Here is a 16,119-nt window from a genome sequence, read left to right as displayed (position 1 = left end):
CAAAACACCACACTCTCTTTTTCCCCATTCTGCCCGTTTTTGGCTGATGTTGTCAGTACCCTCTAAAAGTTATTCTCTCTTCCGAATTTATATTTTATTCTGAAGTATATAATGTGGTATATTTATATTTCAAAATGTATTTCTGAACAATTTGAATGTTAAATTCCTTGAATCACTATTCATTACAAAAGAGAATATCATTTATAAATTTCAAATGCCATTTTATTGGAAAATATGAAGAATGCTTTTGGAAAAGACCCTGATGCAGGAAAAATTGAAGGCAGGAGGAGAAGGGGATGACAGAGAATGAGATGGGTGGATGGCATCACCAACTCGATGGACATAAGTTTGAGCAAGCTCCGGGAGTTGGTGATGGACAGGGAAACCTGGCGTGTTGCAGTCCATGGGGTCACAAAGAGTCGGACATGACTGAGCAACTGAAATGAATGAAGAATGTAATGTTTTTGAAGTACAATCTTTATTAACTATAGATAAACTTTTATCTATTATATGTACTCATATATTAGTATAACTGGATAAATATATTGAATAATTAGATAAATATATTGAATTTGATCAGAAGTACATCAAAGTCTAATTTATCAAGCTAACAATATAATTTCATATAAAAGCTGTCAGTGCTTAAAAATAATGTTAAATCTAACATAGGAATGTTGGTTTAATGAAATCAAATGTAAATTCATAGTCATGTAAAACAAGAGTAATTAAACATATCTGGTAGCAAAACAAGTGCTAGTGCTACATTAACAAAATAAAAATAATTATAACTAACAAATTGCAATTTAAAAAATCTTGAAAAATTATTTTTTAATAAAATGGAAATAATGAATAGTGAAAACATAACTCTTTCTGTGGAATAAATATTTGATACCACCATTGTCCTTTCAGTTGTGATCTAATTACTAGATACTTAATATTTGCTCCCCATAAAAAAGAATATCTGGAATGGTAGTTGGGAGAATAAATTGCAGGAAAAATGGATTTACTCTATAAAACTACACATTTTTGTCAATAAAAACATGTCACTTTGATTCTTCTACTTGCTAGCAAAGTCATGCTCAAAATTCTCCAAACCAGGCTTCAATAATATGTTACCTGAACTTCCAGATATTCAGCCTGTATTCAGAAAAATCAGAGGAATCAGAGATCAAATTGCCAACATCCATTGGATCATCAAAAAAGTGAGAGAGTTCCAGAAAAACATCTACTTCTGCTTTATTGACTATGCCAACATCTTTGACTGTGTGAATCACAACAAACTGTGGAGAATTCTTAAAGAGATGGGAATAACAGACCACCTGACCTGCCTGCTGCCTCCCGAGAAATTTGTATGCAGGTCAAGAAGCAATATTTAGAACTGGACATGGAACAACAGACTGGTTCCAGATTGGGAAAGGAGTACATCAAGGCTATATATTGTCACCCTGCTTATTTAACTTATATTCAGAGTACATCTGGCAAAATGCTGGGCTGGATGAAACACAAGTTGGAATCAAGATTGCCAGGAGAAATATCAACAAACTCAGATATGCCAATGACACCAAACTTATGGCAGAAACTGAAGAACTAGAGAGCCTCTTGATGAAAGTGAAAGAAGAGACTGAAAAAGTTGGTTTATAACTCAACATTCAGAAAACTAAGTTCATGGCATCCAGTCCCATCACTTCATGACAAATAGATGGGGAAAAAAATGGAAACAGTGAGAGACTTTATTTTGGGGGCTCCAAAATCATTGCATATGGCGACTGCAGCCATGAAATTAAAAGATACTTGCTCCTTGGAAGAAAAGCTATGACCAACCTAGACAGCATATTAAAAAGCAGAGACTTTGCCAACAAAGGTCCGTCTAGTCAAAGATATGGTTTTTCCAGTAGTCATGTATGGATGTGAGAGTCGGACTATAAAGAAAGTTGAGCACCAAAGAATTGGTGTTTTTGAACTGTGGTGTTGGAGAAGACTGAGAGTCCCTTGGACTGCAAGGAGATCCAATCAGTCCATCCTAAAGGAAATCAGTCCTGAATATTCATTGGAAGGACTGATGCTGAAGCTGAAGCTCTAATAATTTGACCACCTGATGCAAAGGACTGACTCATTGGGAAAGACCCTGATGCTGGGAAATATTGAAGGTGGGAGAAGGGGCCGACAGAGGTTGAGTTGGTTGGATGGTTGGATGACATCACTGACTAGATGGACATGAGTGTGAGTAAGCTCTGGGAGTTGGTGAGGGACAGGGAAGCCTGGTGTGCTGCACACATTCCATGGAGTCTCACAGAGTCGGACATGACTGAAGTGACTTAACAGCAGCAGCAGCGTATTATATATATATATATATATATATATATATATATATGTTTCAGATTCTTTTTCCTTCTAGGTTACTACAAAATATTAGTAGAATTCCCTATGTTATACAGTAGCTCCTTGTTGGTTATCTATCTAATATATAGTAGTGTGCATATATTAATCACCAAGTCCTAATTTATCTCCCTTGCTTTGCCTTTTGTAACCTTAAGTTTGTTTTCTATGTCTGTGAGTCTACTTCTGTTTTGTAAAAAGTTTACAATTTCTCTGTTTTATTTGTAGCTTCCTACTTTCCTAAACAAACTTCTGACATTCTTGTTTTCTCTCACCTTCTTATGTAGTTAATATTTTAGAAAATATAGTCAGGGAGAAGTCATCAGAACAGAACCCCTTTAACTTTCTACCACCAAGTAAACAAACTACAAATAAATTGCACTGATCTTTTATTACTTTTCTCAAGTAAATTCTATTGGATAAGATAAAAATAGCATTTCCTGAATTTCTTCATTATCTATAGGCAATCTCCTTTAATTTTTCTTTTTCTTTCTTTCTTTCTTTTTTTCTCTGCAGGCTTACCCCTCTATACAGCCATTATTTTTTTGAGTTCTTCAGGAATCTCTTATGTGTATATTTTCTCACTTCATACGTCATCTTCAGGTGACTGTATTGTCTCCTGTAATCCCAGGTTTTTCTAGTCTTGGCCACCCTTTCACTCTCAGATGTACATATTTGACTTGACTCCAGATATCTCAACTTGGATTGCCATTGGACACCTCATATTTACCAGATTCATAGATGATATAAACATATATTCCCCAAATTTGCTCATTTTATTAGTTTTCCCTATCTCAGTGCAAGCACCACTAGTTATCTTTATACCAAGAAGAAGGGGGGAAAAAAAAAGCAGCTACATTTTTCAAAATCTATTTCTTTCTAAATCCAGATAGTTAATCAATCTATAACCTCAATAAATTCGACCCTACCGATATCTTATTCCTTTCTCTCAGTCCATGTCAGAACCATTTTTTTTTTTTTTTTACCTAGACTATTGAAGTAAGGTTTTTCCTGGTCTCTTAACTCAATTCTTAACCAAAGTCAAACAGTTTTAGACTGTACCTAGAGGGATATCACTTTAAAATTCAAAATAGATCCCTGACTGCTACTACTTAAATGTATTATGCTTCATGTGATGCCTAGGATAGTGTTGAGGCTCTTTACTACAGTTCGTAAGTAATTACTCTGCCTGATTTGTATATTTATTTATGCCTGGTCTCATCTGTGGGCATGATCCCTCAAGCTGTTTTCACTTCAGCAATATGAAGCCTCATTTGGTTTCTGAAGATTATGCTCTGTCCTGATTTAGAAACTTGATGCTGCTGCTTTTTCTCTTTCCTATCATTCACATGGATGGAATCTTATCTGACTCCTATTTGTCTTTTATGTCTCATCTAAACACTGCTGCTTCAGACCAGGCTCCTTTACTTATTTAGTTGCTCCTTGTCTCTATGCATTTCTCTTTTTATTATGCTTATCATGCTTAAATTGCTTTTCTTCCAGATGGAATACCTTTTTGGACAGGAGAGTGCTTGCCTTATTCATTTCAGTATCTCTGGCATCTGTTACAGTATAAGGTTGTTGTCTGATGCAACTCTTGAAACAATGTCTAATTTTGCTCATTTGCTTGCATTTTTTTGTGGAAAGTGTGTGTGTGTGTGTGTGTGTGTGTGTGTGTGTGTGTACGGTTTAGTTTATGTGGATATTGTTTCATTTTTCTTTTTCCCTTGCACTAGAATTTTAGCGAATGGTGTTCTAATTTGGCTCCCTGGGTGATGCCATGTATATCATCTTGTTCCTAATAACTTTCCTATTATTTAGGAAACATTTGAATAAACATTTGAAATGTTTATTATAAAGTAAATTCTTATTAACTACTTCATCCCCATCTTGCTTTATTTGTGTTGACTCAAACATACCAGGTGCTAAATAAATTTAAGTTTTAAATAATTCAGTGATTAGAATTATATTATCCTGACTGGTTTGCTTGATTGCATTTTCTCTGACTCTGTAGGCTTATTTTTTAATGCCAGATATATATATATATACATATGCACATATGTACTGATATTCAGAAAATAACATGCTGACATAAATTCTGTGGCACTGAGCCTGAGCAGGACTCTGTGGGGCTCCAGGGCACAGAAGACTTTGTGTCCCCTGTTCCTCACTTGTAGGGAATAGACTCCAGCCTCCATGACCTTCCCTGAGTCCCAAACAGCAGATTCAAAGACTTACTAACCTGGGAAGGGATGGGATGCAGAGACAAGGGAGGAGCAGCCAGGATACAGCAGTGTAGTCTTGGGGCAGGGTCCTGGTTATACCTCAAAGGATACATGTAAAAAGATCTTTGAGCCCTTTACAGAATTGAAACCCCCAACAAATGAAAGATGTTTGCATTCTTCATTCCAGAGTTCAGTTTGGTAACCTTGATAAACTCATCAAGAGAACATCTAAGGCTAGTTTAAAGGAACCAGAAAAGCTCATCAGGAGATCACTTGAGGTTAAATGGAGTGCGGGCCCTACACACACCAAGATTCTTATCAGCGACTCCATCCAGAACCATTGTTATAAAACTCCTCACCAGATCCTCCTGGGGTGGGGCACACAGTTTTGAGAGGCACAACTTCGTTGAGTCCCAGGTTGACTGGCAAAGTAATAAAACTATTCTTTTCTACTTTATCCCAAATTCTGTCTTTTGAGATTCCCTTTAACACTAGTGGACAGAGACTGTGTTCAGCATCAGTATGATGTGTATTAAATTGCATGCAAAAGAGAAATCTGGTGATTTTTAATTCACTTGAAATTTGTCCTGATAATATGTGTTTGGTCAAGACCGTATGTCTGACCTCACGTCAGGTGGAAGAGCTGTATTAATAGGCTCCTATGTAGCAAATGGACCAATTGTTTTCCACATATTTAAATTATCTTTAAATAGATATGAGTAAAAACATATTGTTGGGGGAAGATATGGCAACCCACTCCAGTATTCTTGACTGGGAAATCACCTGGACAGAGGAACTTGGCAGGCTACAGTCCATGGGGTTGTAAAAGAATTGGGCATGACTTAGTGACTAAACAACAACAGAAATATGTTGCTCCTTTAGATAATATGAATTTTAAGGGTGATCTACAGAACAATTTAAACTACTATCTATTTTCTTAAAAAAAAAAGAATAATGATCTATATTCTTATAGCATTGTTAGTTCCTTAGACTTTAAATTGTTATCTTAATAGCAAATCCAGAACAAATGATTAGTCTTAATTCTTCTCATTTAATATGTGAAAATGACTGAGCCTAAAACTAGTTACTTATTACTTACGTACTTTTCCAACCAAGGTTTTAATTAAAATAATTTTTATGAATTTACAAATGAAGTTGGTGAAGTATACTAAAATGTGATATACTAATGTCAAATTTAAAATATAATCTGTTCTCATAAGACACATGCAGAATATTTATAACAAAATATAATTCAGTTTAGCTATTGAAATACAAATGAATAAAATGTGAATTGCATTGTTGATGTGCTATCCTGACTTAATAAGTTAGTGCACCTTTATGTCAGCAGAATACTGGTACCTGTTTTGTCATAAACTATCATCTAACCTTGCCCAGCTGCAGGCAATAAGAAACTTGCAGATTCAGAGTCATTCCTGTCAGATCACTGAATGTTCTCTGTTTAAAGCACCCAATAGTTAGTGGAATATGACATTTTTGTTATTCACTGAAGCCTAATTGAGATAAGAACTGAGAACTTCTTTCCATGAAGCCAAATTATTGTTCACACTTCTGCATTATTTTCCCAGTCTATAGGAATAGATTTCAGCCTTTGCTTCTTGATTTTTAATTTTTTTTCATAAATCCAATTATGAGACTTGCTCTGAATCACTTCTTCTACACATTCTTCTCTTTGTGAATATATCCCAAAATGTTAGGACCATTTAGAATGAAGTTAGTGCTTCTGGATTGATTCTGAATATAAGTACCTCCTAAAGACCTTCTGGCCAAAACTAGCACACTCTACACTATCTCCCTTTCCTTATGAACATATAGCTGGTTGCTATCTCCCAGGTTTAGTTAGTTATGGGCTTCCCTAGTGGCTCAGATGGTAAAAAAAAAAAAAAAAAAAAAAAAAACCTGCTTGAATTGTGGGAGACCTAGATTTGATCCCTGGGACAGGAAGATGCCCTGGAGAAAGGAAAGGCAACCCACTTCAGTATTCTTGCCTGGAGAATCCCATGGACAGAGGAGCCTGGTGGGCTATAGTCCATAGCTGGTTGATATCTCCCAGCCTTACTTATAGGTAAATATGGCCAGGTAATATATCACTGGTGAATGAATATGGGTGAATGTTATATACAACCCAGGGGTTGAACTCCGGTCTCCCGCATTGTAGGCAGACGCCTTACCATCTGAGACACCAGGGAAGCCTATATGTCAGTGCAGGCTGGGTACATAAAAGTTTTCTGTGTAGTGATACCTCTCTCTTCCACACCCACTGGTTACATGTCAACACACACAATAACCTTGGGTTTAAGTAGGAAATATTGAGCCTGTCATTTTGTTAAGTTATTGTGATTTCAGTTCTAATTTTTGCTATAAGATTCTTTGTCATAAGTTGTTTCTCTGTAAGCAGTTCTGCCCCACTAATTGGCTGTAAGACAATTTTTCCCTAAAAAATAAAATAATGAAAATAAAAGAGATACATTAAAAAGGACATATAGAAGTGATTAATTAAAATTTTTAAAGATTTTATTGTGGAAATTGAAAGTGCTAAAGCTGTGTGAACACATTTAAAATGTGTGTAGGATTGATCCTGAAAGCTTGGCCTCTGTATACTGGTGCCAAATCAAATCTCAGTTTTGGATGACATAGAAAAGAATAGCTTTATTGCTTTGCTAGGAAAAGGAAAACACAGTTGGCTTCTGCCTCAGGAAATGATGTGTCCCAACCCAGGAGGGTTTGATGAGGAGTTTTATAGCAATGGATCAAGGTGGGTGGGATTGCTGACAAGATGAGGGTGTGTGCAGACTCTTGATGAGCGTCTCTGGCCCTTTTAATCTTAACTCAGATGGTTTTATGACTGCTCCTCACTTGATTAGTAATCTGCCCTTTGGAATGCAGGGAAGACCATGGAGGCTGGAGTTTGCTTACAAGAAATTGGGGACAGAAAGTCTTCCATTCTCAGGAATCTCAAAGGGTTTTCCATTTCAGAATCATTACATTAATGCCCATAACTGATTTTATTCTGTGGATTGTATCAAGCACTTTAAAGACTTTTCTTCATAATATTATGCCTTTCTTAAAATTTGCTTTTTGTTTCCTTTCCTCATTTGGTGTTTCACTTTTATTTATTTTTTTCAGTGTTAAAATTCCCTTCTTCATTAAGACAAGTATCAGCTTTCAAATACTAGAATGTTTTGTATTGCGTAGTGAAAGTTTTCTACACTGTTGTGTATTCTTGGCAGACTGTCACATGTCCATTGATAGGTGTTCCAAAATAGTGTGGGAAACATGGGCTCAGCTCTCTGAATAGAGCCCCTGGCTTCTTTCTCTTCCAAGGAAGTGTGTTTCAAAATAAGAAACCAATTCTTAGAGCAAATCATCATCATCAGTCAGGTGGATAAATCCATTGATAAAATTGCCAAATGGAAGGCATGGTAAAACTGTAATGCATTTAATTTTTGTGTTAAATTCAGCAAATGGTTTGACAGCACAACTCCTGTCCAGTATCAATGGTAAATATTTTTTGCCATATGAAATAAAGGGCCAGTTATAGGTGTATTTCTGAAGAAGGAAATGGCAATCCACTCCAGTACTATTGCCTGGAAAATCTCATGGACAGAGGAGCCTGGTAGGTTACAGTCCATAGGGTTGCAAAGAGTCGGACACGACTGAGAGACTTCACTTCATTATAGGTTTATTTGGGTATATCTTAGAGAAGGTGATGACATTATTTTTCTCAAAGTTGGTCACTAAAGATTATAATTTAATGTTGGCCACAAGCTCTCCATAATTATATATATATATACACACACACACACACACACACACACATATATATATATATATATATATATATATATACACATATATTCTTCCCTGGTGGCTCAGTGGTAAAGAATCTGCCTGGCAATGCAACAGACATGGGTTCAATCCTTGGTTGTGGAAGAGCCCAGATGCTGTGGAACAACAAAGCCTGTGCCCACAACTACTGAGCCTGAGCTCTAGGTCTCAGGAGCTGAAACTACTAAGTCCACATGCCCTAGAACCCATGGTCCACAACAAGAGAAGCCACCACAATGAGAAGCCCACTTACAGCAAGTAGAGAGTAACCCCCACTCGCAGAAACTATGGAAAAGACCACACAGGAATGGAGACACAGCACAGCCAAAAATAAACAAATAAATAAAATTATTTTTAAAAATCTGCAGTAAGTCTCTTCAGATTTCCTTGGAAGTAAAATCAATGAAGGATGCTCCTATTTCTTAGCAATATATGTAACATATATAACTGGTAGTACACATAAATGTTTAAACACTAAAATGTTTCATCACATGCCCAGTCTGTTGTTGTTCAGTCACTAAGTTGTGTCCAACTCTTTGAGACCCTATGGACTGCATCACCCAGGCTTCCCTGTCCTTCACTATCTCCCGGAATTTGCTCAAACTCATGTTCATAAAGTCAGTGATGCCATTCAACCATCTCATCCTCTGTTGCCCCCTTTGCCTTTTGCTCTCAGTCTTTCCCAGCATCAGGATCTTTTCCACTGAGTCAGCTGTTTGCATCACATGGCCAAAGTACCGTAGCTTCAACTTCAGCATCAGTCCTTCCAATGAATATTCAGAACTGATTTCCTTTAGGATTTACTGGTTTGATCTCCTTGCTGTCCAAGGGACTCTCAAGAGTCTTCTCCAACACCACAATTCAAAAGAATCAATTCTTTGGTACCCAGCCTTATGATCCAACACTCACATCTGTACATGACTACTGGAAAAACCAGAGCTTTGACTATACAGTCCTTGGTTAGCAAAATGATGTCTTTGCTTTTTAATATGCTGTCTAGGTTTGTCATAGCTTTCCTTCCAAGAAGCAAGCATCTGGATAGTTCACCAAATCATCTAAATCAGAAGATTCTGTCAGTTCAGTTCAGTTCAGTCACTCAATTATGTCCAACTCTTTGCAAACCCATGGAATGTAGCATGCCAGGGCTCCCTGTCCAACAGCAACTCCTGGAACCTACTCAAACTCATGGCCATTGTGTCGGTGATGCCATCCAACCATCTTATCCTCTGTCAACCCTTTATCCTCCCACTTTCAATCTTCCCCAGCATCAGAGTCTTTTCCAATGAGTCGGGTCACATCAGGTGGCCAAAGTATTGGAGTCTCACCTTCAGCATTAGCCCTTCCAATGAATATTCAGGACTGATTTCCTTTAAGATTGACTGGTTGGATCTCCTTGAAGTCAAAGGGACTCTCAAGAGTCTTCTCCCACACCACAGTTCAAAAGCATCAATTCTTCAGCACTCAGCTTTCTTTATGGTCCAACTTTCACATCCATACATGACCATTGGAAAAATCATAGCTTTGACTAGGCGGACCTTTGTTGGTAAAGTAATATCTCTGCTGTTTAGTATGCTGTCTAGGTTGGTCATAGCTTTTATTCCAAGGAGCAAGCGTCTTTTAATTTCATGGCTGCATACACCATCTGCAGTGATTTTGGAGCCCAATAAAATAAAGTCTCTCACTGTTACCATTGTTTCCCCATTTATTTGCCATGAAGTGACAGGACCAGATGCCTTGATCTTTATTTTGTGAATGTTGAGCTTTAAGCCAACTTTTTCACTCTCCTCCTTCACTCTACTAAAATTCTGTCTACACCAAGTTCTCCACCATTAAATAGCAAAATATTTTCAGTATTGTCAAGAAACTTATACTGATCAGGAATCACATAAACATTTCTTTGTTGTGATAGGAGGCACTTAGCTCTCCTCTTGCCTCCAACTTATAATATGATTAATAAATTTGGTAAAGATAGTATTGGAAAGCAAGCTGTTGTATTTAAGTTAGCTAAGGAATTAATAATTAATGCTCTTAAAAACAGTTGTGAATTCACAACTGCCTCCTTTATATTGCTACATCTTGGTAAGCTTTTGGTTCTGATGGATGGAAGGAATCACTACACACAAAAGGAGCTGCAAACTGGTATGTTATCATCTTCTAGCATACTGTGCAATCTGGCCTTACACTCCCTTATTTTGCACTTCCAGTAAGTGTTTTCATAATTTTGTCTTCTAACAAGTTGAGATACATAGCTATCATCAAGCATTATTTCATGAACACATGTCTCGGTTCAGTTCAGTTGCTCAGTCATGTCTGATTCTTTGCAACCCTATGGACAGCAGTACAGCATGTTTCCCTGTCCATCATGCATTATTTCATGAATGTATGCCTAGTCTTCACTATATAGATCACTAAGTTTCATATAATGCAATATATATATATTGTTTTTTGCTTGTTTATTTGGTGATGGTATGTTACCAAACATTGCCTGCAACAACTTTGGCTGGCTCATGTTCAGGTCCAGATTAATTCCCTTTTCCCTACCAGCATGCAGGTATATTTTCAGCATATCTTGAAGTTAAGCCTATTCAAGAGATAATGAAATGTGATTTAACATAATAATTAATCTCTAATGTAAAATTATTTGTACTGAGATTTAAGAATTGTACAAAGCAGGTGAGTTTTGGTTTATAATTACTAATAATCAACATCTGTTTGGTAGTTAAGAAGTGCTAAGCACTGTTTCAGAACATTTATTTTACATTTATTTCATATGACATAAAACTAAGACTGTGAACAAAATTGAAAGTGCAAATAAAATCCCTTCATTATAAAGCTAACTACTGTATTGCATATCTCCAGATAGTTTAATTTTTTATATTTTTCTTTGTATCTAAAAACCTTATTGTGATTCACACATACTTCACATTCACTCAATTTTGGTGTACATGGATTCACTAGACACTTCAATTCCAATTCTGCCGTGCAAGAGGAATAAATCAACGTAATGACAGTCAACTCCCACAGCCAATGAAGTTATAACTTACACTTGAAAATAACTGTCATTAGTCTGTACCAGAAGAATATATGTTAGTACTTTGAAACACAGATGCTGTTTGAATTGGAAAATTAAGTTCACAAATGTAAATGACCACAAGACCTTACTTAGAACTAGTATGATCAGGTACATTGTGTGAGATAATTTACACACATTGGAAGACTGTTATTACACACTGAGATAACCATTCTAAATAGCAGAAGAATATGGTGAATGCATTAAGCAAAAGTGAAATAGAACATTACTGGAATGTAAGTATTGATGTGCCTAAGGAATATACCAAAACAAACTTTAAATTAGTTATAGTTTTTATATGTAATCAGTTATAGTTTTATATGTAATCAGATATAAACACAGTCTTTTAAGGGAATAAATCTGAGAAAAAATTGGAAAAATAGGGTGAGGTTTTACCTTATATTCTATAAGAAGCCAAGAGGTAGACCTAATGATGTTTTGGAGTAATGAGGAACCACCAGCACTGACTCCTTATGAACCAATTAGATCATATGTGAAGGGAAATTATTTATTCAACCACAAAATAAATTCAGAAATTTTCTTTCCTAGAACTACATTTATTTATTCCTTTTGTCAAATTTTCCTACCTTTCCTACAGAAGTTTTTTTTGATTCCTTATATGAAAAGCCAAGTCCAAACATTGACACATATTCATATAAATACATGCTATTAAAAAATAAATCTATATTACACAAACTGATGAAGGATAAAATATGATTGGATGCAGTCTTGTACCTGAGAGGAAGTGTCATGATTTATAGGCAGTCATAACCATGTATGTTATAATATAAATCACTCAAAAGAAAGGGAAGATATATAAGAAGATTCAAAAGTGCAAGTTCACTTGAATACACACACACACTAAACATATCTGCTGAATTTATTTTACTCTTACTGCCCTATATGTATGCATTTAATAAACAGATAATTACACAATTGTGATAATATTTACTTCTAATCTGATACAATGTTTACACCTGGAATTGAAATTATATCTATAATTTTCCAAAGGATGGCAGGCATATTTTTATAAGGCTCCAAGTATTTCAAAACAGTCTTTCTGTTTTGGTGCAAGTTGTAATCTCTAATGAGAATGTTATTCTGAGGTTAAATGTTAACTTCATCCCACCCAATGCACCCAAACATGATGGCAGAGTGAAAACAAAATGCCTCTCCTTTGGGAAAAGAATGAAACTGGGGGAAAAATAATTTATAGCATATTCTCTCTTGTAGTCCAGGAGGAAAAACAACAACAACAACAAACCACTCTGCCCAATAGCATGTGCTTAGGTCAGTGAATTTAGCTGTCTCCAGATTTGTTTACTGAGATTACATATCTAGAATGTTTATCTTTTATGAGGAAGAGAAGTTAGGGATGTTCATGCATGCTATGTTGCTTCAATTGTGTCTGACTCTTTGTGACCCTATGCACACAGGCATAGATTCTCCAGGCAAGTATACTAGAGTGGGTTGCCAAGCCTCTTCCAGGGTATCTTCCTGACCCAAGGGTGGAACCTGTGCCTCTTACATCTTCTACATTGACATGCGGGTTCTTTACCACTAGTGCCACCTGGGAAGCCCAAGAAGTTAGGGATGGTCTTAGTCTTCTCTGGCTTCCAGGTGGCACAATGGTAAAGAATCCGTCTGCGAATGTTGGAAACTTGAGAGACGCTGGTTTGATCCCTGGAGAGGGAAGATCTCTTGGAAGTGGAAATGGCAATCCACTCTAGTATTCTTGCCTGGAAAATTCCCTTGGACAGAGGAGCCTGGCGGGCTATAGTCCACATGGTCAGACATGACTGGGCAGCTGAACACATATGCACACTTGGTCTGTTCTGGCTGCTGTAACCAAACTCTGGTAGCTTGTAAACAACATCCACTTATTTCTCACAGTTCTGCAGGCTGGGAAATCTAAGAGCAAGTTGCCAGCATGTTCATGGTCTTGGGACGATCCTCTTTGTTTGCTGCTGACACCTTCCTCCTGTATCTTCACTTCGTAGAAGAGAGAGGGATCTCTATGGAGTCTGATAAGAACAATAAGCCTATTCTTGAGGCTCCCCCATCATGATCTGAGTGCTCTCCAAATATGGCACTCCCTTATGCCATCACTTCTGGACACTAGGGTTTCAATATATGAATTTTGAAGGGATGCAAACACTCAGACTATAGCAAGGGGAAATGTTTGACAGTTTTGAGATTGCCTCCAACAAGGCACCTTCTTTAAAATCTCAACCTAGATTTCTTTCAAAACTAGGAATTATTTTTTTAGTAATCAAAATAATGTAGTAACCATGAATCAGGCAATTGACTTTGTGGTTTCATCTCTAATTATCAGACTTTATAGCTCTTTCTGTCCTTTCAAACATTGGCTTACTGACTTATGTGTAGTCCCAGAATTAGCCTATGTCTCTATAAACCATGATATAACCCATTCAGTAGAAATTAACAATGGAACAAATTTTTAGTTATTTTTGAAATTTTCAGCAGAAAATATGCAACTCCATAGTGCTCAATTTAATATTTAGGAAAATCTAGAGTAAAGGAGAAATATAATGTGAACCTCAGATGTGAGTCATATGTGTGTATAATTTTAAGTACTCAAGCAGTATAACTGAAAAAATTAAAAATAATGATGATATTAAATTATATAATTATTTAATTCAATACATCTAAAAATGTGTATGTTTTATATGCTGAAAGTACATTTCAGTACTCAATAACCCCAGCACTGTGGTATTAGTGTGGAGAGATCAGTCTTTTCCATTTCTTTGTATTCTACTTTTCCCCTCACTCTCATTTATGATTCACACTCAATTTTGCTGTCACTAACTTTACCTTGGAGCACAAAGATCTATTCCATAATTGACAGTTATTCCAGATTTTTGGTTACTAAAAAAAAAAAGAAAGGATGCTACCGTGTGCTTTGATCTGCTTTCATAAAGATCATTTTATATTGCAATTATAAGAAGTACTCAACCAACTACAACTTTTAAACATGTTTTTCCAGTGTTCTAAATTTCAATTCACAGTCACCCACTATACCCCACATTAAATTAAAAATATGTTTTAATTCTATCACTTGTCACATTCTGTGCTCGCATACCTCTTTTCTATACTACACATGGCGTTTTCTGTTAAAGTGAAAAACTCAGCTCTGACTCTGGTCAGTAAAGGATGTTCCATGGAACTAATAACCACAGTTCTCAGTATCTTACCTGGTAAGAGGAGCAAAGACTAGATTCTAGAACACAGAATAATGACTAAGTTCCTGCCTTTCTCTCTGTCTCTTGGTTCTGCTTATCTCTATCAGTACTCTGTAGGAATGTTCTGTGCCAGGACAAATAAAATGTTGAGACTTGTGCTTCACAGTTTCCCTGACCCTGTAAGAGGGAGCGTCAGTCTGATCATGTCCCTATTTAGTTCCTTGTGTACCAAGTCATGTTCATTAAATGTGGCATCCCAAGTGTGGTCCTACAAGTGTAGGAAACATGTCAACCTGAAAATCAAGAACTATCAGAGTCTGCTAAAAAGAGGCTTTCACCTTGGCACTTAGGTTTCTACATTGTCTGCTTGACTTAATCAGTCAAGATAAAATATCTCTGGAGAATCCTTTTCTATTATATCAACTCAGAGCAATCCTAATTAGCTGGCTTTTCTCTACCTTAATGTGTATGGGAAGATTACTTCAGGTTGACAAAGTTTGGCAAACCCAATATATTTATAATGCTTAATGCTAACCAATGTGTTCTTTCTGAAGAATACATTGTCAAGAGTGAAACTACTGAACAGTGAAACTTCATTATTTCCCATTAATCTGAAGAGTGGTGTATCAGAAACTCCTTCACACATGTATCTCATGAAGATCCTGATAGATTTCGAGGTAAAGTGGCATCAGAGTCAAGCAGGACATCTTTCAGGTAGATCTAAAACCAATTTCTTTTGTAACAGGGCTGCTGAGTCCTGTTACATCAGGCTTAGGATACAATGCTAATATGACAATAGCCTGGAATTAATTTTTTTGCCATAAAAATGTTCACATCATCTTGAGAATTTCAAATCCATGTCCATTATATATCAAAAGCCACACAACTCAACAGCAAAAAGCCACAAACAATTCAATTTTTAAAAATGGGCAGAAGATCTGAATCATAAGACATACAAACAACTAACAGGTACATGAAAAGGTGCTCAATATCACTAATAATTAGGGAAATTCAAACCAAAACCACAATGAGTTATCACTTCATTCCTCTCAAAATGGCTATTTTCAAAAAGATAATAAATAACAAGTATTAGTGAGAATGAGGAGAAAAGGGAACTCTTGTGCACTGCTGGCAGAGTGAAAATTGGTTTTGCCACTATGGAAAACAGTATGGAGGTTCTTTAAGAAATTTAAAACAGAACTTCCAAAAGATCCAGCAATTTTTCTTATGAATATTTATTCAAAGGAAACAAAAATACTATCTCAAAAATACATATACACCCCCATGTTCTTTGAAGCATTGTTTGTAATAGACATGATATGGAAAAAACTTGAGTGACTATATTCAGATGAATAGTTAGGAAAAAATCTAATAAATACATGTATATACACATTTAATT

The sequence above is a fragment of the Cervus elaphus genome, chromosome 14, assembly GCF_910594005.1.
Source record: "Cervus elaphus chromosome 14, mCerEla1.1, whole genome shotgun sequence".
Taxonomy (NCBI): Eukaryota; Metazoa; Chordata; class Mammalia; order Artiodactyla; family Cervidae; genus Cervus; species Cervus elaphus.
This window is presented reverse-complemented; position numbering follows the sequence as displayed.